General features: G+C 36.3%; 1 pseudogene across 1 annotated transcript; it reads left to right on the forward strand.

Annotated features, from left to right (window-relative positions):
* Positions 1-15,428: 15,428 nt before the first annotated feature.
* On the forward strand, positions 15,429-16,289 carry LOC309818873 (small ribosomal subunit protein uS2-like; annotated as a pseudogene). Its single transcript has one exon. The product of its transcript is annotated as a small ribosomal subunit protein uS2-like (transcript).
* Positions 16,290-26,760: the final 10,471 nt, after the last annotated feature.

The following is a 26,760-nucleotide window of genomic DNA, read 5'->3' on the forward strand; positions in this document are numbered from 1 at the left end:
AGAATAAGCTTGCTAGTACCTACAAGAAAAGCCTGTTGGAATTTTGGTTGAGATTGCATTAAATTTATAGATCAAACTGAGGAGAGTAGACATATTAACAATATTGAGTCTTCTGACTATAAACACAGAACACTGTAAATATCTCTACATATGTGGGTGTTAGATACTAAATACATCTCACAGCGTTTTATAGTTTTCAGTGTACAAGTTTTGCACATCTTCTTTTCAGATTTTCCCCTTAGTATTTCATATTTTTTGGTGTTAGTATAAATGGTATTGTTTTTATTTTAATTTCCAATTGTTTATTTCTAGTGTTTAGAGATATAATTTTTTTATGTATCAATTTTGTATCCTGCAAAAAGCATTCAGTCTCTCACCATTAAATATGATGTTAGATGACCTTTTTTTGGTAGATGCTTTTTATCAGGTTATGGAAGTTCTCCTTTATTCCTAATTTGCTGTTAGTTTTTTTTTTTTTTTTTTTTTGTAGGACGCGGGCCTCTCACTGCTGCGGCCTCTCCTATTGCGGAGCACAGGCTCTGGACACGTAGGCTCGGCGGCCATGGCTCACAGGTCCAGCCGCTCCGCGGCATGTGGGATCCTCCCGGACCGGGGCACGAACCCGTGTCCCCTGCATCGGCAGGCGGACTCTCAACCACTGCGCCACCAGGGAAGCCCTCACTGATAGTTTTGATCAGGAATGTATGTTTGATTTCATCAAATGCCTCCTCATGATCTCTTTAGATGACAGAGTGGTTTTCTTCTTAAATTTATTAATATACTGAATTAGATTGATTTTTGAACGTTAAAACAACCTTGCATTCCTAGGAAAAACCTTACTTGAATAATTCTTTTATATATTGTTTAATTTAATTTGCTAAAATTTTATTTAGGATTTTTACATCTATGGTCATGAGGCATATTGGCCTTTTCAGTTTCCTTTTCTTGTAATGTCTTTGTTAGATTTGGCATCAGGGTAATGTTGGCCTCTGATAGAATGATTCTGGAATACTCCCTTCTTTTCAATTTTATGAAAGTTTTTATAGAATTGGTATTAATTCTTCTAAAATATTTGATAGAATTTACCAGTGATGGGCTTTGAAGTTTTGTTTCTGGGAAGATTTTCAACCTCAAATTCAGTTTCTTTAATAAATATGGGATAATTTGGGGCTATTTATCTCTTCTTGAATAAGTTTTGGTAGTTTGTATTTTTCAAGGAATTTGTCCATCTTGTCTAAATTGTCAAATTTATTTCATAGTGTTGTTCATAACATTTCTTTACATATATGTAGTATCTTTAGTGATGTAATGTAAAGATAATCCTGATACTGGTAAAATGTGTGTTCTTTCTTCTATTTGTCAGTCTTGCTAGAGGTTTGTTAATTTTATTGATCTTCTTAAATAATCATTTTTTGTTTCATTCTCCATTGTGTTTCTGTTATTATTTCATTAATTTCAGCTCTTTTCTTTATTATTTCCTTTCTTCTGCTTACTTTGTGCTTCTTTGATCTCCCTTTTTAGCTTCTTAAGGTAGATATTGAGGCCATTTGAGACATTTCTCTTTTTTTAACATGGTTGTTTAGTTTTATAAACGTCTCCCTATGTACTGTTTTAATGGCTTCCCACAAAATTTGATATGTATGTTTTCATTTTCATTCAATTCAAAATGTTTTCTAATTTCTTTTTTGATTTATCCCTTGACCATGGGTTATTTAGAATTATGCTATTTAATTTCCAATATTTGGGGGGTTTCCAGAAATCTTATTCTGTTATTAATTTCTTTTTTAAGAAATATTTATTTATTTATTTGGCTGTGCTAGGTCTTAGTTGTGGCACGTGGTATCTTTGTTGCTGCACGTGGAATCTTTGTTGTGGCATGCAGTATCCTTTTTAGTTGCAGCATGTGGGCTCTTTAGTTGTGGCCTGTGGGATCTTTTAGTTGGAGCCTGCAGGCTCTTAGTTGTGGCACGCAGGATCTAGTTCTCTAACCAGGGATTGAACCCAGGCCCCTTGCACTGGGAGCACAGAGTCTTAACCACTGGACCACCAGGGAAGTACCATCTGTTATTAATTTCTAATTAAATTCCACTGTGGTCAGAGAATATACTTTGTATGACTTGAATCATTTAAAATTCATTGAGATTTTTATCATGCCCCAGAATTCGGTCTGTCTTAATAAATGTTCCATGTGTACTTGTAAAGAATATGTACTCTGCAGTTCTTTGGTAGTGTTTTCATAAAATCAATTAGGTCAAGTCAGTTGATTATATTGTTCAAGTCTTCCATATCCTTACTTATTTTCTGTGTACACTTTCTATTGAGACTAGGGTATTGAAACCTCTGTTATTGTGAATTTATCTATTTCTCCTTGCTGGTCTATCAGTTTTTCCTTCATTTATTTTGAAACTCTGTTACTAGGTATAGCATACATGTTTAGGATTGTTATATCATCTTTATGATTGACCCTTTTATCTTTAAGAAATAGTCTTCTATATCTCTGGTAATCTTTGTTTTGAAGTTTGCTCTGTATGCTATTAATATATTAATATAGCCACTACAGCTTTTTTGTTTGTTTGCTTACTGTAAGCATGACACATCTGTTTCTGTCTTTTTACTTCTCCACAGAAACTACACATGCCAGAGGTCAATAGAGCAACATCTTTTAAGTACTGAAAGAAAAACAAAAACAAAAACAGTCAACCCAGAGTTCTATACCCATGAAAACCTTTTCGAAAGTGAAAAAGAAATAAAGATATTTCAAAACTTTTTCAGACTTTAACTATAAGAAACGTTAAAGGAACTTCTCCCAGACAGAAAGAACATGAACATGATACTAGATGGAAATTTGGATCTATGCACAGAGATGAAGAGTTCTGGAAATGTGTAAAACAATGTCAACAATGATCACAGCATTATAAGTTGTTTCCATGAACTGTCCATTACTTGTGTCTCTTCAGCCTTTAACTATAGTACAGTTAAAGCAACTTCGAACAAATTTATGATAGATAAAATAAATGAAAAAACATTTCCTATTATATCCTCTGAAATAGTGCCAATTAATTTTTCTACACCTCAGCTTTTCAAGCTATGTCTTTTAAGTATGTGATTTTTTTCATCTCATATATGTAATTCATAGTCAATGTTTCCTAGTAAAATCACTTTACAAGTCCTTGTGTTTCTATAAATAGAAATATAAGTCATATGACTAACATCATTTACTAATGATCTGAGCATAAATGGAATCTTGCCTGAGCAAAATCTAATAATTCATGATTTAAAGCCATTTATGTCTTGGCTCTCCTCTTTAAAAATATTCATTCATTCATATAATCAACAATGATTATTAAGTGCCAGGTATTGTTTTAAGCCCTGAGGACAGAGTAGTAAACAAAGTCCCTATTCTCATGGAGCTCATGTTCTAGTGGAAGGAGACACAAAATAAACAAGTAAACTTATATAGGTAATATGTCAGATGATGGTAAGTGCAGTGAAGAAAAATATAACAAAGCAAATTAATAGAAAGGAGGGAGTTTTATTTTAAATTGAGAGATCATTGACGTCCTCTCTAATAAAATGACATTTAAACAGATACGAATAAAGTGAGGGAATGATACTCTGAGACAGAAATGTGCTTGGTGTGTTGTAGGGATAGGAAGGGTGTCAACTGGCTGAAATAGAGTGAATGAGACAGAGCTGGAGGAGATGAAGTAGCTGGAGGGTCAGATTATGTAGACTTTTTGGCTATAATAATGATATGAATTTTATTTTGTGTGAGATGGAAAGCTACTGAAGGGTTTGGAGCAGGAAAGGGACATTATATGACTAATGTTTTAAACATAAAACTTTGGCTGCTGTGTTGAGAATAGAGTGCATGGAGGTCAAGAGAAGAAGCAGGGAGACTTGTTACAAAGATAAATAACATGACATTGAAAAGCTTTAGATCAACTCTATGTATCTTGTGCTCTGCTGGTAATATAATTCAAGTGCATATTTAAAAAGTAACTGAACCCATGAAACTTTGTAGCTTTCTGGGTTTGCAGCTCTGCAAAGTGGCCTTTGTATCCATTTGGCAGCTTCTCTGAGGAGCTTCTCTTAGCATTTGGGTTGCAATTTATTTCTTTGTCATTACAGTTATCCACTGCTACCCTAATAAATATCGCCCTTAAAATAATGACATTTGTTTTTGCTCACAAACCTGTCATTTTGGCAGGGCTCATCAGTTCAGATCTTCTCTGCTTCCCTTGGCATCACCTAAGAGGGCTGGAATCATCTAAGGCTGGGTCACTCACATCTGGCATTTGAGGCTGTCTGTCAGCAAGGGTCCCTGGCTGCAGTTGTGGTCAGAATGCTTACATGTGATCTGTCCATGTAGCTACCTGGCTTCCTCACAGAGTGGTGGCTTAGTTCTAAGAGCCAGCATCCCAATGGTGGCTGGGTTCCAAGAATGAACCAGGTGGAAACGATATCACCTTTTCTAACCTAGCCTCAGAAGTCAGGCAGCATCCCTTCTGCTGCCTTCTATTCATTAGAAGCAAGTTTGTAAGGCCGGCCCATATTCAAGAGGTGGAGAATTAGTCACCACTTTTTGTTAGGAAGAATGTCAAATCACACTCTGAGGCAAACTGAGTTGGCAGACTGGATGTCCTAAATAATATCTCTAGGCCTTGAAAGGACAAAGTTTCTTTGCCTGGCTTTAAGAGAACATCGTTTTGGAACAAAAGCATGTGAAATATAAGGTTAAAAAAAAAAGCATCAGAACCAAACTTGATAATTTGTTTCCCCAACAAATGGCTGAATCCTTGTCATATTTCAGGAACCAAGAAGTGTAAGTCCTGATGGAGCTCATTGTCAAATGAAGAAAAAACAGACAAACAGATCCTGAGGTCTTCAATAGAAGGGCCCATGTCTCACTCACATATTATCAGTGTCTAACACTGTTCCTGCAATAAACATTGGGTAGTTGAATATTCTATTGTAATAAGTGTTGTATTAAGTTATATACAAATATATAAAGAAGCACAGAAGAGGGAGTAACATACCATAAGGGAGTCATGGAAAGCTTCACAGAAGATGTGGCATTTAAGTTAGGTCCTGAATGATTGAGAGTGTGAAGTCAGGGGCATCAGAAACATCACGTGCAATGACATAGAAGCATGAAAGACCATGACTAAGAGAATGGAAAATTCAGATGACTCTGCGGCTAATATACATCCTTGGTACAGAGTAGGCACTTAAGAAATATTTGCTGAATAAATGAATGAAGGATGAGTGTTGGATGGTCAATGTAGAAAAGTGAGGTTTATGTTGGGTTGTGACTCTTCATGCCATATAAAGAATGTTGAAGTGTGTCCTACATGCATTATGGAGCTATATGAGGTTTTTACACAGGAAAATGTTGTAATTAGAGGTGTAAGAGGAAGAGAGAGCAGACAAAAGAGCTTTTATGGCAGAATTAATAAGATTTGATAACGTGATTAAATTATGCAAAGTAAAAGTGAAAGAGAGAAGGATACTTCTTAGTTTTCTAGCTGGGTGACTAAATAATGATTATGATGATTACGCCATTGAATGAGATAGAAGATACAGTGGTCAGGATACGTTTTGTATGCTTTGTTTTGTGTGGGTGTGTGATGTAATCTCTTCAGTTCTACGTATTATATACTAGGTCCTTGAGTGGGACATTGAAGGGGAAATGACAGGTTTCCATTTAAAACTATGTGTAGCCCAAGTTTTCCTAGCCCACAGCCTGGTTCATAAAATAATATTCAAACAAGAGACTTACAATTGGAGCTTATCTAACTAGCTGGAAATCTAGCTTCACATTGTTCTTTCCTGGTTCAATGATAATTCCTAGCTGTTTCATGTGTCCTAGCACGTGGTGGTAATCACCTACATCTGCCCTATAGCATTGTCTCTGTCTTCTCCTGCTTTCACCAATATCATGAACTGGCCTCCGGGTTGAGCACAGACTTTTGAAGACAGCTCCTGTTTATGTTTCATTTCTTGATTTTTCACATCCGTTATGGGGACCTCATTGGGCTCCCATGATAATGCTGAGATGACAACTCTAAAATTTCTGAAGGTGGCATAGTTGCTCTTCCATTCAAATTAAGGAGACACCATCATGATGAAATAAGAAAAATACTCTCCCCAGCACTTGTGAGGTGCCCATGGAGGTGCACCTCTCAGATCTCCCTTCAAGAGAATCTGTTGTTTGGGTGCTTAGCTGACTTACAGCCTCCACCTGCTGTATCTTTGGATCCACTGTGGCATATATGATGAGGTCACACTCCCGAAGAGGTGCTTTTAGTCAATGACTGAGCTTGGCAGAGGTACTAGAGCTGAGCTATTTCTGCCAAACATGGAACTCCTCTAAGGGCAACTGTTGCTCAGGGACACACCATTGGTTTGGCCAAGGCTTTCTCAGAATGACACTATAATCTGAAATCTTCTGATAATATGTTCTGAAGGCTCTCCCTATTTACCCCTGTTCTCATCCCCCAGGCGTTTTTGTTTGTTTTTCCCATAAATTTCTTATGTGTCTAATCCTGTTTGGGCATTTGATTTTTGGAAGACCTGAACTGACACAAGGGATCTTGAGAGTGGGGTTGTGGAGCAGGAATTCCTACTATCTATGTGCCCTCACCCCCAAAATCCAAGGTGAGAATTTTTTTTAAAAGTGCTTCTAGGTTATAGTCCCCACAGATATTTTTTAGAGGAAAACCCAAATCTGTTGAAAGAATCTTACCTTAAATTCAGTCTCAAATAAATTTCATACATAAAGTTCATACATAAAGTTCAATTTCATTCTTGAAAGTCATACCCTTAAATGGGAACAAATGAAGGCAATATTGTCCTATACAAAGATTCATCCCAATCAATAGTTTGACAATATATATGAATGGAAGAGAAGCAAGAATTACAGATAATTTTATCAGAACATAATGGAAAATTTCTTGGATACTTTAGTTCATAACAACTGAACACAAAGATAAGATCCTTGTACTCTGATTTTGTCAAAAGAAATTACAAGGGATGATAATGAGAAACAATAAATAATAAAATTAGTAAATTCCTCAATGCCTAGAAATGTTTAGAAAATATACCCCCTGGGAGTACTTACATTCTCCAAATGGTATTTTTAAAATCACTTAATAAAACTTCTCTTCTTTTAAAAATGAGTTATTATTTTATATTTGCAGAAGTTTTGACACTGATGTCTTTAGAAAAATCGAATACCCTTGAGACTAGTGTAACTAATTAATAAAATGTTCTTTACAAACAAAATAAATTCAGAATTCATGCCACAATTATAATATTGAGATAAACATTTGCATCAAAGCAATCTGATTTCAGATGTTGCATCAAATAACAAGCTGAACACTTCACACTGTATTTATAGACCTTCCAAGAGACTACATTATGCATAATTTATTGTAACTTTGAGCTTGCTACTCATCATGTAGTGTTAGCAGCAAATACTGTAGGACACATATAAGTATCAAAATAAATTATGGAAGGTGGGAGACCATGTCTTTTAAAGCTGAGAACCTCATCAGCTCTTCTTGTATTTCCTACAAAATAAGAATCAAAGCACTGTTCATTAGTTGCCAAGTAATGGTAAATAAAAATACTCTCATGATAAATTCCTTCTAGAGTTTCTCACCACAAAGATGTTTGTTTGTCCAGGCAACTTGACAAATATTTTCATAAGCTTGAAAGCGTGAAGTTCGTCTTAGGCTTCTCTCTTTCATTTTTGGGGGATCTATCTGCTTTCTCCAGATGACTTCTGTTATGGACTTCAGGTGAAAACAGCAATTCAGGTCTAGGTTGTATTATGAGCACATGGATGTTATATATCAGTAGACGCTTTAAGCTGCATCACCACCAGCAGGTCCAGTTCAGAAAACTGTTGAGCGATTCTTTTCAGCTGGGGCAAATGTGGGGGAAAAAAAGGGCTTCCTCTGCTAGGAAGATGGAAGGACTGGCCTGAGGAATTTAAGAGGAGAAGGTAGGGGCAGCAGCATCTTGGCAGCCCTAGGCCATCATATTGTGGGATCTCACTGAGGAGAAGAAACACAGGAGGAAGTACAGGAGATTAGGACTGTGTGAACTGCATGATATAAATGTGGTGCTCTTTGCTCATAAGAAAGCACAGAAGCTGTTTCCTAGAGGGAGACCACTGTCAATTCAGACTCGGGTGCTAGGAATGCAGGGACCAAGGAGAGGTAGAAAGAGAAAATTTGAGGTTTTAGATATACAGGATAGATGGTAGGTGGAGAATGGGGCTTCAGAGAAGACTTTATGAGTGGTAGTGCCCAAAATGCAATTTCTAAAATTTGAAAGAAAACAGGAGTGTTTCAAGTACTCTCTGAGAGTAGCAGTGCAGCAGTGTGCATAAATGATGGATTTCCCATCTGCTCCCCTTTCCCCTCAGGATATGGAATTCTAGGGTCAGAGTTAACCTCATGGGCTCTTTCTCCCAAGTGAAATTTAAGTTCACAGATGGGAGACTTGAGACAAGTGACATGGATTGACTGGCATCCTAGTGAAGCTGAAATCAAGAAGCTTTTTTTCTTTTCCTCTCTTCTGTTTTCTTTGTTATAGTTTATGGCTGGTTAAGAATCACATGGTTCTAGATTTCAGTATTTCCTGATTTGATTGCATTGGTTTTGTTTGGGGAATGCTATTTAAAAGTAATTGATTCTTGCACTGTAAATTGCTGAAGCAGTGGTCATATTTATTCTGGAAGTGTGTTTTGTAATTTTTTTTGTGAGTGTGAGGCTTGCAATCATATTCTTTATGCACCATGCTGCATCACTGGCATTTACGAGAAGTGAGCACATGAAATGTTTGGGGTCAGAGAAATTCAATTTTATAGGTGCTGAAGGAGCTACATTAATTCCAGTGGAAGATCGGAGGGGATTAATTTTTAGCATATTTTTAGCTTGCTTAAGTCTGTCATTGTGATAGCTGGGCCATGGGACACTGTTCTGCAGTGTGTTATTAGTTTTATGGTAAGAGAATTCTTGGTCAAACAAATTTGAGAAAAACTGTCTCTAGCAGACTTACCCAATCTTTGTTTTCCTGTGGGACTTCTCAGTTCTTAATCTGTTAATGTGTATTTTTAAACACCAAGAAGAAAATATACAATTCAGTAATTCCATGATATTTTTGGTCACAGGATACTTTAAAATGGCAAATGAAATAACATCTTTTAAACTGTTTCTTAGGAAGAGAGTTTGAGAAACACCAAGCTATGAAAAGGGATGTGGTTACTGGTTCCTGCTTAGTTCATACTCTGAGGCTTTGGACAAAAGTTTTATAGTAATAAGGAAGTCACATTTACCTGGCTTTGGGCTCTGTGTCTATAACCCTTGCAAGGGGGCTAGGGTAGTTTGGATGGAGGGAAGGGGAGGGAAAAGAAAGGTATTGCTATGAAAGAATGAGATACAGGCATTAAGAAATCTTGCATCCTGGCCAAATACTTCTTCAGTTCCACCTCTGACACATCTTACTGAATCAGAGAGATCTGGGTTGAAATCAAAGATATACTAGCTATCAACTATGGGAATGATACTTAACCCCTTTAATCTTTAGTTTTCTCATCTGTAAAATTGGAGGAATATAACTAACTCATTAGATTATCCTAAGAATTACTAACAAACTACCTGGCACATAATAAGCACTCAGTAAGTATTCACTGAACAAATGCACCTAACTTAGTGCCTGGCATATTATCCTCAACAAATGGAAATTTTAATGATTACTACTATCATTGTGAGGTCTGAATCCCAAATATAAATGCAGTTGGAATGGACATCAGTGTTGAGGAAGATATACTTACTAAACCTACATTTTAGACATGCTTATGAATATTTTTTGAAGGGATCACTTATATGAGTCTAAATTATCATAGAGCTAATTCTAGACTTATAACATCTCATAAGGAAGTATTATGTGCCCAGAGAGGTGAGGAACAAAGTACCATGTAACCAGGGCAGCAGATGTCTTAGTATTGCTTGTGCTGGGGGAAAATATGGGTTCAAATATATATAATAAGTTCTCTGCCCACATCAAACTATCCTACACACCAATGCCAGAGGATCTTCCCAAAGCTCAATATGTCAGTTTTCTGTTCAAAACCCTTAAAATTTGCCTATTAACTGGTTATGTAATTCCTACTATCTCTTTGAAGGCCATTTCAGTTCCATGTATTCCGTCATCCCATGATGAAAAGCCTTTTCCAATCAATGGTGACCATCAAAAACCACACCTTCCTCAGAGTTCTTGTACAATAGTATCTGCCTTTATCACTCATTTGATAATTAGTAAGTGCTCTCTTTTATCCATTCCCCCCCTCCCCCGCTTTATACATATATGTCAGGTCTCCCTGACTACATTGTAAACAGGGACTATGCTTTACTTATTTTGGCTTAAGGGTGAAATATTGCAGATAGTAATGCCACATCTCTTCAGACGGTAGTAAAGTCTTTCAGAAAACTAACAAAATTTAGCTTAATTTTCCGCATAAATACAATGATCTGACACAAGCATGGGTATAAGAACAAAATGACATTTTTAAGAAGCTGAAATGTGTTTTAGAATTAGGGAGAAATTGCAATCAGTTACCACTAGATGGAGGAAGTGATTTTCTTAGTCTCTGAGTGAATTTAAAGTTTTTCACTTGAAGAATTACAAATGCTTGCTTAGACCTCAGATGGTTATCATTGGCAATTCATCAGATTATCAATATCTTTAAGAAGACCAGCTTTCTTCATAATTTTATAAAAAGTATTTTCTATCTTCCTTTCTCAAGACCCCACCCCTAACAAAGGAAAAACAAAAATAAAGCAAACAGATATAACTACTAGGGTGAAACGAGATTGCCTAAATAAGTGATTTAAAATATACCTTTAGGGCTTCCCTGGTGGCGCAGTGGTTGAGAGTCCGCCTGCCGATGCAGGGGACACGGGTTCGCGCCCCGGTCCGGGAAGATCCCACATGCCGCGGAGAGGCTGGGTCCGTGAGCCATGGCCTCTGAGCCTGCGCGTCCGGAGCCCGTGCTCCGCAACGGGAGAGGCCACAACAGTGAGAGGCCCGGGTACTGCAAAAAATAAAAATTAAAAAAAAAATTATATATATATCTATATATAGATATATAGATATACCTTTAGATTCTGAGAGAAATTTCACATGATTTCATTGCACATTAGCATAATTAATGTCTTTTTATAATAAGATAAATGTACTGATGTTTCTAGACCTTTGTAGACCTCAGTGTCTTTCAGGGTAACATGTTCTTTGACTGTATTTATTGCTATTTTAGCGTGTTTGTAATATAACTGCATTTTAGACATCAAACACGACAACTTTTGCTTCAATTGACTTCTGTTTTGAAAAGCCTTTTTTCTTCCTTCAAGAGGGTAAACTTACAACTTAGAAAAAAATGAAATGTATATAACTGTGAAAATCACTTTTCACTAAGGGCAAAATTGATATCATTGCAATTGGTTAGAAGTGAAACCATTCACCTTTCTTTCTTTCTTCCTTTTCTTTTTCTTTTGGTAAATGTTGTTACTTTTATATAACTCTAGCAGAAATGTTAGAATTATCATAAATGAGCTTTTACGCATGCTGTTATTTCATCTTCTGTAAAAAATTTCAATCATATTCTTAATGTTTCCGTTTCCAAGCCAACTGTTTAACGTGCAAGGCTTTATTTCAGACTGCAGCTCAGACTATTCATTTATGCTAACAGTAGAGCTTGAACAATACTGTAAATTAAAGAAAATGTAATTTGGGGATTTGTCTTATAATTTACCATTTTCAAAAAGCACTCTCTGGAGAAATTAATAGCTTAAATATTACTGGAATAATGAGGATCAAGTTTGAGGAAAATATAACTTGAAAGTCTATTACTGAAAATGATGGAAATAGGCATTTTTGTATTGCTATCTGAGCAAATATAATACCATACCATTTATCTCTAATTCTCTCTAGGAAAAAGAACAAGAAGCATTGAAAAAACAAAGAGTAAGGATTTAACTGGATCTGTTATTCTCCTGCTTTCCCTTGCCTCCTATTTCTCTTATGATAAATATTAACAAAAATCAGCAAATAGAACTACAGAGTAAAAACAGAAGGCTGATCTAGTCTTTGGGTCAACAGAGAGTTTCCACTTAGCATATCGAAAAATCTTGGGCCTATTATTCTGGGAAAAATATCCTCACATATAATCCAAATGTTCATTTTCAAATCTATTCATGTTCAATGAAGTGTGTGATTTTTCTATTCAAGTTAGAGAAAGCCAGATTGAGAATTTATCTAAATTCAGCTAATTACATTTGGTCAAGCATTGTCCTTGGCACAATTATTCTCCAGATCTAAATTTTTGTACTTTTAATCAGCTATGGCTACAGGGGCCATTGGCTGCAAAAATAGAAATTTTAATTACTTCAGGATACAGTGCTATCACTAGACCTTCATATTTTGTGTTGCTTTTTCCTGTCCAAATACATGGTTGGGTTTATGCAACAAATGTGTCCTAAAGAGGTAAAATAGGGACAAACAACATGGAACAGTTCAGTGAGATTAATTTGTCTCTTAATTCCGCTCTGTAAAGTTTAGAACTTCATTTCTGAATGGTAGGTAGCTTTTGACAGCCATTTGAATTGTATCTCTTACGGCACAGTCATCATTTGGGCTGGGTAGTTTCACCACCACCCAATTAATTTTTAAATTATACCACAAGAAATTGACACATTGTCTTGATGCATTTATATCTGTGATCTTGGAGCTTTGATGCCTCACTTACCACCGCCCTCCCTCACTTGTGAGAAAGACTTCTCTCCTTTGTAAAGACAGGGATATGAAACAGAAAAGAAGCAGGCAGAATTTTTACACCTCCTCTTGTCAGTTTGGATGACTCACTAAGCTTGGTAGGCTGTATGCCCTGTATCAATACAATTACATAATCATTACCTGTAAGTTAAATCACTTCACACACCCACTGGCAAAAATATAACAATAAAGTTATTCTTATGATTTTTCCTCTTCAAAGTAATTATATATAGTTGAGGAACTAAACTAAATTCAAACTAATATAATTTCAAACATTACCTTTCCCCTTATAAAACTTTTTGCTCCTCTTATCCTGCACTGTACTAAATTAAAAACAAAAACAAACAAAAGAAAAACAAAAAAACTAGTCATAGTGAAGAGCTAAAATGAATTTCTCAGCTATTCAGTAGATATATTCATGAACAAAAAGGGAAACTGGTAGCATTTTCACACTGCCTAACAGGTAGTAGGTGCTCAAAAAGCACTCACTGAAACAATGTTAAACATATACATTTCTTTCAAAATGACTTGAAATAATGCCAAGATTTTCAAGAATAAAAATTTGCTGAGGAGATCATTTTTCTACAATAAATGCAAGCACCAGTAAAATTTCCATGAATTAAGGGAAATGAGGATGACTCTGATTTTATAGTTAGTTAGCTTTGAAAATTAGTGTGCCTAAGTTCTGGGCATTTAAAGGATTTAGAGATAGGAGAGGAAGCCACATAACCTCCAAGGGCATGGGTCTGAATCCAACACAGGTTGTCACAGAAAGTTGCTATCATTTGACAACTGCTTTGTGAAATGAGCTGGTCTCAGTCCAGTGGACAGATGTCCATATCACAAGATGCTCTAATTGGCAGTCTGAGCAGAGGAGCCAAAAATTGAACGGGTCTGGAGTCTGAGCCCTTTTCTCACTCTCTAAAGGGGCAGACAGAGGTTCACTCATAAAGGAAGCTTAGAATTGCGGGTGGCAATCATATAGCTGTTTTATGGATAAACAGAGGACTTTGTGTTTCAAAGCTGTCAGTCTAATTTTTCAACATACTCTAGTACTTTTAATAAGGCCTTCCCAAGTTAATGCAAGTGTTCTTTACTTTTTGCTGCAAACTAATGATTACAATCTTGCATATTGTCAAGGAAAAACCAGAGATGGAGAGTACTTAAGGCAGTAGAAACAGATTTTATTCAGGAACTACTGCAATATGGGAAAAGAGACCGCAATATGGGAAAAGAGACCGCAATATAGAACTGGGCTCAATTCTAAAAACAATATGCGGAAGTGGAGATTTATAACCAAGGAGCAGGGTGGGGGTCAGTAGATGGAAATTTACTTAGAGGAAACATCAAGGTAAGGGAGAATTTTGGCTACACTGACTTGATAGGATTCTTGCTGAAGGTAGGCCAGGGTGATCAGATATCCCCTGGGGGAAGATGGCGGAATAAGGAATTTGATCAGATATTGACGGTGGAGATTCCTGCAAAACTGACTAAACAGGGTTTTTGCTAAAATTGGGTGATATAAAGATAGACAGGGAAGTCCAAAGGTCTAGACCTACATAAGAAGAGAGTTCTGGGGAGCCTGACTAAAGTTTGGTCAAGGAGAGAGTCTTTGTCAATATACTAGCTCATTTCTCATATAAAATGTGTAATATTGTTGGATTGAATGACTATCACTAGTCAGCTAAAAATATCACACATGCCATGAAAACTGGCAAGTAAAATTCAATAAATGCTTGAACTTAGAATATTTTGCCTGTGGCTCAAAATATGCCCAATCTGCTACAGCTTTTCTGTGTACCACATTGAAGCAGATATTTACAAGGCCTGGGAAATCAGATGGACTGAACTGCTGGACATATCCTTTTACAATTACTGACATAGCAATAGCCTTGATCAGGGTCTTTATATTGAATAATGACAAATGACTGCCTACTGATATGATTTTAGGAGGTATAAAATGCCTACTGTCTCCATTCGCCTAAAATTCTAGGCTTGAAGTCTCATTCTTTTAGCTCTGGTTTTGATTTCTTTGGGAGAGGGCATTTTCCAAACTACAGAATACTCTTTTAGCTATTTCACTAACTGCCCCCCTAACCCCACAAGTAAGTGTGTGTGTGTGTGTGTGTGTGTGTGTGTGTGATTCCACAGTCATACACATTTGGGAAAAACTTCGTTAAACAATGTTAAATAGGCTTATCTATGCAAAATTCACTGAGTCTTTAACATACAAATATGTCTTTTGACACTCAAAGAAGAGAGAGCGTGCAGCATTTCATATAACATGACTAACATTGCTGGAAACTAGTGTTCCAAGGAACACAGACTGAGAAATGCTCTTCTCAGTTATTTAGAGTTTGGTGTGCACTAATTGATAATTGTTACCTGTCAGCAGGATTTTCAAAGGAAAGGGGGGAAATAGGCAAAGTTTGTTAACCTGGTATTACTGGAGACTGTTTTCCCAAATCTTGCTGACATCAGAACACCACTAAAAACAAAAACTTGTTCCTTTCCCCACTACCCAGACAGGGGTCCATACGGCATTGTTCTGGATTCCCGTCGTAACTTAAATGGAAACGTTCACAATGTTTGGAGCCCTTGATGTCCTGCAAATGAAGGAGGAGGATGTCTTCATATTGCTTGCAGCAGAAACCCACTTTGGTAGCACCAACCTTGACTTCCAAATGGAACAGTACATCTACAAAAGGAAAAGTGATGGCATCTACATCATAAATCTGAAGAGAACCTGGGAGAAGCTTCTGTTGGCAGCTCATGCCATTGTTGCCATTGAAAACCCAGCTGATGTCAGTGTCATATCCTCCAGGAATACTGGCGAGTGAGCTGCGCTGAAGTTTGCTGCTGCCATTGGAGCCACTCCTATTGCTGGCCGCTTCACTCCTGGAACCTTCACGAACCATATCCAGGAAGCCTTCCGGGAGCCAAGATTTCTGGTGATTACTGATCCCAGGGCTGACCACCAGCCTCTCACAGAGGCCTCTTACATTAACCTGCCTACCATTGCTCTGTGTAACACAGACTCTCCTCTGTGTTATGTGGACATTGCCATCCCAAGCAACAACAAGGGAGCTCACTCAGTGGGCTTGATGTGGTGGATGCTTGCCTGGGAAGTTCTGCGCATGCGTGGCACCATCTTCTGTGAACAACCATGGGAGGTCATGTCTGATCTCTACTTCTACAGAGATCCTGAAGAGATTGAAAAGGAAGAGCAGGCGGCAGCTGAGAAGGCTGTGACCAAGGAGGAATTTCAGGGTGAATGGACCGCTCTAGCTCCTGAGTTCACTGCTGCCCAACCTGAAGTGGCAGACTGGTCTGAAGGTGTGCAGGTGCCCTCTGTGCCTACTCAGCAGTTCCCCACTGAAGACTGGTCTGCAGCTCCCACTGCTCAGGCCACTGAGTGAGTAGGAACAGCCACTGAGTGGTCTTAAGCTGTTCTTCTACAAACTCTTAAAATGGAAATAGGTTGACAGAAAAAAAGCAGTTTCTAAAAAAATGTAAAAAATAAAACCTTCCTCAGAATGAAAATGGTTTGCTTTTTGAGAAGTTTAGTAGATTCTCAGTAGCGTGTTGCTCCTGGTAAACTATTTTCAGTAAATCATCAGGACAGTACAATTTCTTGCTATCAACTTTCTTTGAAATATTAATTAGATGAGTAAGCACTGTTCAGAGTCCTTCCATGCCCTTTCTCTAAGCCTGCAACGTTTCCCCTCTGCTTGGAATTATCATGGAAGGCTTCCACTAGTAATATGTGGGTAGTGGAGGACAAATATGCTGGAAATGTATCGACTAGAACTGATCTTAGGAAAATTCTTCCAATCATCATATGTGAAAAGTTATAGGATTTGTTACTCACTCCAATCAGACTCCAATCAAAACGGAGTTTTTCTCTTGTCAGGAACGTATTTGATAATGGAGCAGAGGCAGTTGCAAATGTACTACTCATTTTGTTCTTTATTAATAGGAATTGCAAGAGATAGGACTTATTTCATGTTCCTGTTTTAGGGCACAAACTTGTAGCTGGACTATTATTCTTTCTACAGGGAATATTGTAAACTCATTGCCATTTGAAGAAGGAGTCGAAGAATATGAAGCCAAAGGATGGGGGGGTGGGAAATTATCATAGAGGTGTGTCACATAGTTAATTCACAAAAATATTACATTATTTTTCTGGTATTTGAGATGTATATAGTATTTGTAATCTTTAAAAATTTTTCAGTCTGTTTTGATTGCTTTTGTTAAAAGTAATTATTTACTCTCATACTTAATTTTGTACTATTTAGCTTTAGGCACCACCAACCCTGGATGTATCCCTTATATACTACTCATAAAATGACTTAAAGTAGTATTCTTTTGTATATTCTCATTATATAGCATGCTTTAGGTTTAAAAAATCAGAAAACAATTCTCTCCATCAATCTGTCTTTGTCTCTCTCCAGTTTAAAAGGAACGCTTAGTTAATGAAGGTTAACTTTAAAAAAAGTTGTGATAGTTCCTCACAAAAACATGTGTTTGACTAGATGAAGAAAGGGAGCTAAAAATAGGACTAGAAATAAGGAAGATGATGAGAAGATGAAAAGAGAGAGAGTGAAACTTGAAAAGGAGAAGAAAAGTATGGCAAAAGAGAAATAAGAAAGGAACTAACAGAGAACAGAAAAAAGAAAAGCAAGAGAAGAAACGAGGGTGGACATAATACCAGCTGGCTTTATAGTTACTGACAACTGACTTCTATAAATTACAATCACTATAAGTAGGATACATAGGGTAATGATTTATTTTCCAGAGCTTTATTTCTTTCTGAGTTTTATCCTCTGTGTTTTTATTTATTTTTTAAAACACTATTATTACTTTATTTTCATATCCCTCTTAATACCAAGTGTACTATTTTCAATTTTTAAAAAAAATTTTATTTCTTTTTTTGGCTGCATTGGGTCTTCATTGCTGCGCGTGGGCTTTCTCTAGTTGTGGTGAGCTGGGGCTACTCTTCGTTGCGGTGCGTGAGCTTCTCGTTGCGGTGGCTTCTCTTGTTGCAGAGCATGGGTTCTAGGTACGCGGGCTTCAGTAGTTGCAGCACATTGGCTCAGTAGCTGCAGTGTGCGGGCTCTAGGGTGCATGGGCTTCAGTAGTTGTGGTGCACAGGCTCAAGAGCGCAGGCTCAGTAGTTGTGGCGCACAGGCTTAGTTGCTCTGCAGCATATGGGATCTTCCCGGACCAGGGATCAAACCCACGTTCCCTGCATTGGCAGGAGGATGCTTACCCACTGTGCCACCAGGGAAGCCCCTATCCTCTGAGTTTTTACACCACACATATTGTCCTCTCACATGATCTGATACTCATTCATACTAAAGCAATAGAGATCAAGTGTGTTATATAGGAACTTGGGAACTGCCAACTGGGTGAGATTTATGGTCCATCAATTCAGCATTTTGTGTAAACAGGGCCTACAAGGTGTAGGAGAAAGTGTTTTCACACGTTTTTAGTAGATTTGAAACTGCTAGAAGTATTCTTTATCTCAAACAGCATGAAAAGAAAAAGTTAGGCCAAGAGAGTCTAAAGTTTTCTGTTTATCAAGGGAACCTAAGTCATACAGGACTGGGGAGAGAGTTCATTTACAGCTTAAGTGAGCAGACTTAATTTCCTAGAACAGAATAGTCTACAGATTAAGTGGAAAAAATATAATTTTATATTAAACATGTTTATTACATATTTTGTGATTAAAAATACTTATTGTATTGCAACAATTAAAAAAAACTATAACTCATGACCTGGTGAAATCTTTGCATCACTGAGTCTCCTGACCTTTTATTTTTTCCATTTTTATTGGTGGCAACATGATCTTTCCAATCACTAAAACTATAAACTCTGGAGTCCTCCCCGACTTCTGCCCCCTCAGCCACAACACCCAATTTGTTATCAAGTGTGACATTTCTATCTTCTTAATGTTTCTGGAATCATGTCCTTCTCTGCAATTTCATATCCACTGCTTCAGTTCAAGCTCTCATTATCACTCTTTGGATTACTGCAATCACTTCCTAACTGATCTTGTTGCTTTGGGACAAATCATCTAATTCACGGATTGGCAAACTATATAGCTCATGGGCCAAATCCAGTCTGTTACCCGTTTTTGAAAAAAATATTTTATTGGAACACAGCTATCCTTATTTATTTACCTGTTGTTTACTGTTGTTTTTATGCTACAGCAGCACAGCTGAGTAGTTGTGACAGAGACTGCCTGGCCCACAAAGCCCAAAATATTTATGATCTGGCCCTCTATAGATAAAGTTTGCCAACCTCTGACATAATCCTTCTGCTCTCTGCAGCCAGAATGATATTTCAAAAACTCAGATATGATCATTACTCCTGCTTAAAATTTTGCACTGACTTCCCATAATCCACAGAATAAAATTCAGATATAATACTTGTATATCAAGTATAATTCACAAGGGCATTATTATTATTTTTTTGGCCCCATCTACTCTTCTAGTCTCATTCTCTGCTATTCTGCACTTCCTTACTGTGTTCCGTTATGATAAAGTACTTGCAGTGCCCTGGATCTGTGATGTTTTTTCCTTGAGTTCTTGCTTCTGGCAAGCACAGTCATCTTTCAAACTCATGTACTATTGTTGATCCTTAAGTAGACTTTCTAGATCACTCTAAGCCTAATTAAATCCTTCCTGTGAATTTATAATTTCTTCTTATATTTATCACCAGTAGCACTCATTTTAATTTGTTGCTATTTTAAATTACTTCTCTATCTTTCCTAATAGACTATGAGCCTTTGGAGGATCTGGACGGTGTCTTATTTATTCTAGTATCCCTTGTGCCTCACACAGTGCCTTAAATATAATAAACATTTGATGAATAACTGAATGAAGAAACTTTAGCTAAATCTTCCTTGAACAAACTTCAGTGTGATCTGTGGAAAGGTGAACTTGTTCCCACAAAAACTGTAAAACACTACTGAATGTTTTTAAGCCAAAACTGGCTGAGGACTGTAAAAGTAAAGCAGAAAAACACAACACTTCTCCATAAATTTATGGAGTAGAAGAACAAAAACCAATTTTTTAAAATCAGAGGAATGAAAAAAAATTTTAATGAGAAAAACAAGGAAATGGTTTAGTTACTGATTGTGACTATAAACATACTATTATTTAATGAATTAAATAATTAAATAATATTACTTTGTATGGAAACATTTAAGACCCCAAATAGCCAAAACGATCTTGAGGAAAAAAAAAAAACAGAGCCGGAGGTATCATGCACCCTGACTTCAGGCTGTACTACAAAGCTAGAGTCATCAAAACAGTATGGTATTGGCACAAAAACAGACACATACATCAGTGGAACAGAATAGAGAGCCCAGTCCAGAAATAAACTCATGCACTTATGGTTAATTAATCTACAACAAAGGAGGCAAGAACATACAATGGAGAAAAGACAGTCTCTTCAGCAAGAGGTGCTGGAAAAACTGGATGGCTACATGTAAAATAATGAGATTAGAACATTATCTCACACCTTAGAAAAATAAACTCAAAATGGATTAAAGACCTAAATGTAAGACCTGAAACCATAAAATCCTAGAAAAAAACAGGCAGAACACTCTATCACATAAATCTTAGCAATATTATTTTGGATCTATCTCTTAAGGCAAAGGAAACAGAAACAAAAATAAACAAATGGGACCTAATTAAACTTCAAAGCATTGCACAGCAAAGGAAACCATCAACAAAATGAAAAAACAACCTACCGAATGGGGGAGAACATTTGCAAATGATACAACTCATAATGGGTTAATATTCAAAAGACATAAACAGCTCATATAATTCAATATCAAAAAAACAAATAACCTGATTAAAAAATGGAAAGAAGACCTGAATAGACAAACAAGACACACAAATGCCCAACAGGGGACTTCCCTGGTGGTCCAGTGGTTAAGATTCCACCTTCCAATTTAAGGGAAGCAGGTTCAATTCCTAGTCAGACAACTAAGATCCCACATGCCGTGGGGCAACTAAGCCTGCACACCACAACTAGAGAGAGGCCTGTATGCTGCAATGAAGAGCCTGCATGCTGCAATGAAAGATCCCGCGTGCTGCAATGAAGATCCCATGTGCTGCAACTAAGACCTGACACTGCCAAATAAATAATAAAAAATAAATTAATTACTTAGAACAAAACAAAAAAACCCAAATGTCCAATAGGCACAAGAAAAGATGCTCAACATTGCTAATAATCAGAGAAATGCAAATCAAAACCACAACGATATCACCTCATACCTGTCAGAATGGTTATCATCAAAAAGACCACAAATAACAAGAGTTGGTGAGGATGTGGAGAAAAGGGAACCCTCATACACTGATGGTGGGAATGTAAATTGGTGCAGCCCCTGCAGAAAACAGTGTGGAGATTCCTCAAAAAAACCAAAAACAGAACTAACAAATGACCCAGCAATTCCACTCCTGGGTATATATCTGATGAAAATGAAAACACTAATTTGAAAAGATACATGCACCCCAATGTTCATAGCAGCATTATTTACAATAGCCAAGATATGGAAGCAACCCAAGTGTCCATCAACAGATGAATGGATAAAGAAGGTGTAGTTTATACATACAGTGGAATACTACTCAGCTATAAAAAAGAATGAAATTGTGCCATCTGCACAATTTCATGGATGAACTTAGAGGGTATTATGCTTAGTGAAATAAGTCAGACAGAGAAAGACAAAAACTGTAGGTTATCACTTATGTGTGGAATCTAAAAAATAAAACAAAAGACTATATAACAAAACAGAAACAGACTAATAGATAAGAGAACTAGTGGTTACCATTGGGGAGAGGGAATGGGGGAGGGGCAAGGTAGGGGTAGGGCTTTAGCAGATACAAAGTAATTATGTATAAAATAAATAAGCAACAAGGATATATTGTACAGCATTTGGAATATAGCCAACATTTTATAATAAGTTTAAATGGAGTATAACCTATAAAAATTTTGAATCACAATGTTGTACATCTAATATAACATTGTAAATCAACTATACCTTAATAAATTTTTTTAAATCAAAAAAGTATATTGCTAAAAGTTGAATTCATTGAAAGACTCAATTTGGGTTTATAGCATAAAGTGAGTGATTTTTTTACCTTCTAATAATGCTTTACCAGGTTTTACAGACTGAGCTGACTTCAGAGAAAAATGTTATGACTTGAGAGCTTCACATTTCTTACGTGAAGATCACATTAAAGGCTCTGAATTCAAATAACCGACAGATATGATGAATATACCTATCAGAGAATATAAGCACATCACACCATAAATAGCCTTGCAAAAAGATGAATTATATATTAACTGAAAAAAACAGAATGTAAGAAAATATATTAGATGTAGGCTTTTAGAAATGGCAGAGTAACTCAGCCAGAATAACCTTCTTGCAGATAACAATTATACTATATACATAATATAATAAAACCCCTAACTGTTTGAAAGCACTGGGGAACAACAAAGCACTCAGATACTACAGGGCATCTATCCTTGAAAGATAGAACTGCAATCAGTGAGATTTGTAAGTATGCACCTTTTTGCCTGAGACTACATCCCAATCTGTACCAGGTTCTGGGTAACAGAAAGTTACTGGCTTGGGATAAAAAAAAATAGAGTTCTAGGCTGGAAAATTCAGGGGGAAAATCCTGGAAGAGAGGGAGCTACAGAGAAAATGAATCTCATAATCTGTGTATAAATTTCACCCAAACTCTTGTTTGACCACTAAACTGTACCTGCCTCAGAGAGACCCTGGTAAGCCTGGTGAAAAAGCAGTAGCTGGAAGATAAAAGACTTGGGAAGAGATTCTAGTTGCTGCCCATATAAGGGAAATACAGTTTGGATTTTAAGTCTAGCCAAGTTAACTACCTGTCAGAACAAAATTAATACTCTTCAGAGGAATATAACTGAATCCAGAGTCTTTACAACATGGCTGTCATAATGTCCAGTATACAATAAAAAACACAATATATGCAAAGATATAGGAAAATGTGATCCATGGTTAGGACAAAAAGCACTTATTAAAATTTAGTCCCCAAATGATTCAGATACTTAAAAAATAAAGATTTTAAAATTGCTATTATAAATAAATACAAATTTAAAGGAAAATATTATGAATTAACAATGGGAAACTTTAGCAGAGAGCTAGAAACCAAAAAAAAAAAAAACTAAATTAAAAATAGAACTGAAAAATACATTAACTAAAATAAAAAATTCACTGGATAAGATTAACAACATATTAGAGATAGCAGAAAAAAAACAGTAAGTAAACTTGAAGATAGAGCAATAGAAGTTATTAATTTGGAAACAATTAGGGGAAAACGAAATATTAAAGGAAAATGAATAGAGTCTCGGAGAGAGTGGGACAGGATCAAGAGGTCTAGTATACGTGGAATTGAAGTCCCATAAGGTGAGAATTGAAAATGAATCAGAAAAAACACTAACAAAAAACCACTTTGGAGACTTAATGGTTGAAACTTACAAAATTAAAAAAAAACATGAACATGAACATGCAGATCCAAGAGACAACAAGCCCCATAAAGAATTATTACAAAGAAAACCATACCAAGGCACATCATAGTTAAACTGATGAACTCCGAAGATTAAGAGAAAATCTTGAAGGTAGCCAGAGAAAAACAATATATTATATTCAGGGAAACAACATTAAGCATGTTTTACAACAATAAGCATTCTTACTTCATTACCTTCTTATCTGTAACAACTGAGGTCAACTGACAATAGAACAACATCTTAAAAGCACTGAAATAAGAAAAAGAAAAAGGCTCAGCCAAGAATTCTAAATCTAGAGAAACTATCCACCAAAAATGAAGGTGAAATAAAGACATTTGAAGATAAACAAAAACAGAGAATTTGCTACCATAAGACTGCATTATAAGAACTGCTAAAGGAAGTTCTTTAGCTTGAAGGGAAATGACACAATTGTAACTTGTATGTTCAGGAACAGATGAAGAGCATTAGAAATGATAAATATTTGACTATATATAAAAGGCTACATGTATTTTCTTTTTAAAAAAAGACATTAAGGGCTTCACTGGTGGCTCAGTGGTTGAGAGTCTGCCTGCTGATGCAGGGGACATGGGTTTGTGCCCCGGTCCAGGAAGATCCCACATGCCGCGGAGCAGCTGGGCCCGTGAGCCATGGCCTCTGAGCCTGCGCGTCCGGAGCCTGTGCTCCGCAATGGGAGAGGCCACAACAGTGAGAGGCCTGCGTACCGCAAAAAAATAAAATAAAATAATAATAAAAATAAATAAAAATTTTAAAAGACATTAAAAGCAAAAACTATAATATTGCTTTCTGTATTATTGCCTTTTATAACAACTATAGCACAAAGGATAAGAGGGCAAATGGAAATATACTGTTGCAAGATTCCCATATTTTACATGAAATAGTATAATATTGACTCTAAATAGGATGTGGTGAGTTAAAGATGCATATTCCTAGAAATAGAGTTACATCTGGAAAACAAATAGCAGAATGATACATCTAAGTTCAAGCATATGAATAATTATACTAAATATTGTTGGATTCAGGTCTAGTATTAAATATCATTATTGGGCTAAATACTCCAATTAAAAAGCCAAGATTGTCAGACTGGTTAAAAAAAGCAACATACTATTATATACTGTCTATAAGAGATAAGCCTTTAGAAAAAGACAGAAATAAATTGCAAGGAAAGGATGGAAAAAATACATACCAGGCAACCTATAAGCATAAAACATATGTTGGGTAAAAACAGTGATAGAAATAGTATTCAATGGAATACTACACAGCAATGAAAATGAAAAATTTCTATGTACAACAATATGGATGTCCCTCACAAAAAATACTGAATGAAAAGCCAGTCACATGAAAAAAGAATGTTTGTTGTCAGTATGGTGATTATTTTTTGGGAAGAGGGTGGGAATAGGGCTGGATGAGGGCACAAGGGGACTTCTGAAATGCTGAATAAACTTCTCATTTCTTGATCTGGATGCCGTTCATATGGATGTTTACTTTGTGGTAAATCATGGAACTGACACTTGTGATTTGTATACTCTTCTCTATGCATGTTATACTTCAATAATAATGTTTATTTATAAAAATGGGCCAGGATCAACCTATATAAATCTAGAGAGATACTCTATAATCAATGAATCATTTCACTAATAAAAGCATATGAGTAAAGAAAGAGTATATTTTAAGGCAAATATGTAAAAGCAATGTTCAACGATAAAAATTAAGTTTTTGAAAATCTCCATAGTGAAACTTAATTATAGGTTATGCCATAGAATCATCTGTAAATGCTTCTGAATTTCATTTTTAAAAATATTTTTAAAAAGTACCATAAATAAGGAAATCAATTTCATTTTACATATCTTGAATTTGTAATAATGTTTTTATTACCACTCTTGCTCTTCGAGATCGCCTTCCTTCTACGTTCTTTTACAAAATACGTGTAAATTAGTACTATGTTGCAGATAATATGCATAATAAGAAGCATTAAATTTTTCGGTGCTTAATGCCTTTGTGATATTATGACTCAGAACTGTCAACTCCCACTTCTAGGGTCATGTTTTTGGTTGACACCAAAAGAGATCCATAGCTATTTGGATGTTTGAGATGGAAAAATCTTTGGGCCATTATTATTTAATTAATTCAGCTTAGCTGGTTATTTTTTAAACCTCTTCCTCAATATACAAGGTTATCTGATGGTTGGCTTAATGATATCTTGCCAAAGCACATGCCTTCAGCTCTTCCTTCATCCTCAGTTCCCTTGAGCTAACAGATGCAGGAATACAGTTCTAATTTCTGAGTTTATTTTCTTCCAGCTTTAGCTAGCTAAGAATTCATTGCTAAATCATGTACTAATTCTTAGCCAATATGTTTAATTTTCCTTTTGAGTTCCAAATCCTTCTTTTTCTGATGTTCCCATTAGGAATGACTCCAGTTTGAACATATACTGAAATTTCTATGGTTTCCAGAAAGGTATACTGAAATAAACCCAGATATTCTAGAATTCCACATAAGGGTTACTTGTAGTAGGTGCTGGTACCACATACCATACTAATTAGTATCTCTGGCTTTTAGAATTCTAGGCTATTTCCTCCATTTCTTTTTACTATTAATCATTTCCAATTTAGCATGCCAATTATCTTTATTTTTTTAATTTTTAAATTATTTTTTTCATTATCTGAATTGTTTAAATTTCTGAGATTAAATAGCAAGGTTGAACAGTGAGAGATACTGTGTTATACAAATCTGTTTGACTCCTGATTTTCTAATAGTACCAGTAGCAAGAGTTTGGAGAGGAGGTGGTTTATCTGAAAATATATTTGTATCTATTTGATCCCGAGTTTGAATGACGAATGATGTATGTATTTGAAAGGAATAGCAAACAAAGGCCTCACTTTTTTCTCTCTGGAAATTTCTGTAAGCAAATAGTCCTTTCCAACAGCTTCTGTTTGCTTTTCTTTTTTTTTATCGGAGTATAATTGCTTTACAATGTTGTGTGTCAATTATCTTTATAATCAGACCAAAAAAATCCCTAAAACATACTCAGCAACCAGTTGTGATGTGCTGGAACTGCTTTTCCTGGATCAAAGGAGCAGATTATGTGCATCTCTTCTCAACTTCCTGTTCAGTGATCTCATGCTGGTAGCTTGAAATCTGCCTGTAGTGGGCGCATTTACATCATGAAAATTGGCAACATTAAAAACCAGGGCCTGGGACTTCCCTGGTGGTCCAATGATTGAGACCCCGCACTTCCACTGCAGGGGACGCGGGTTTGATCCCTGGTCGAGGAACAGAGATCCCAGCATGCCGAGCAGCTTGGCCAAAATATTTAAAAAAAAATCAGGGCTTTAGCTT

The sequence above is a fragment of the Grampus griseus genome, assembly GCF_964374135.1.
Source record: "Grampus griseus genome assembly, chromosome: 2".
Classification (NCBI taxonomy): Eukaryota; Metazoa; Chordata; class Mammalia; order Artiodactyla; family Delphinidae; genus Grampus; species Grampus griseus.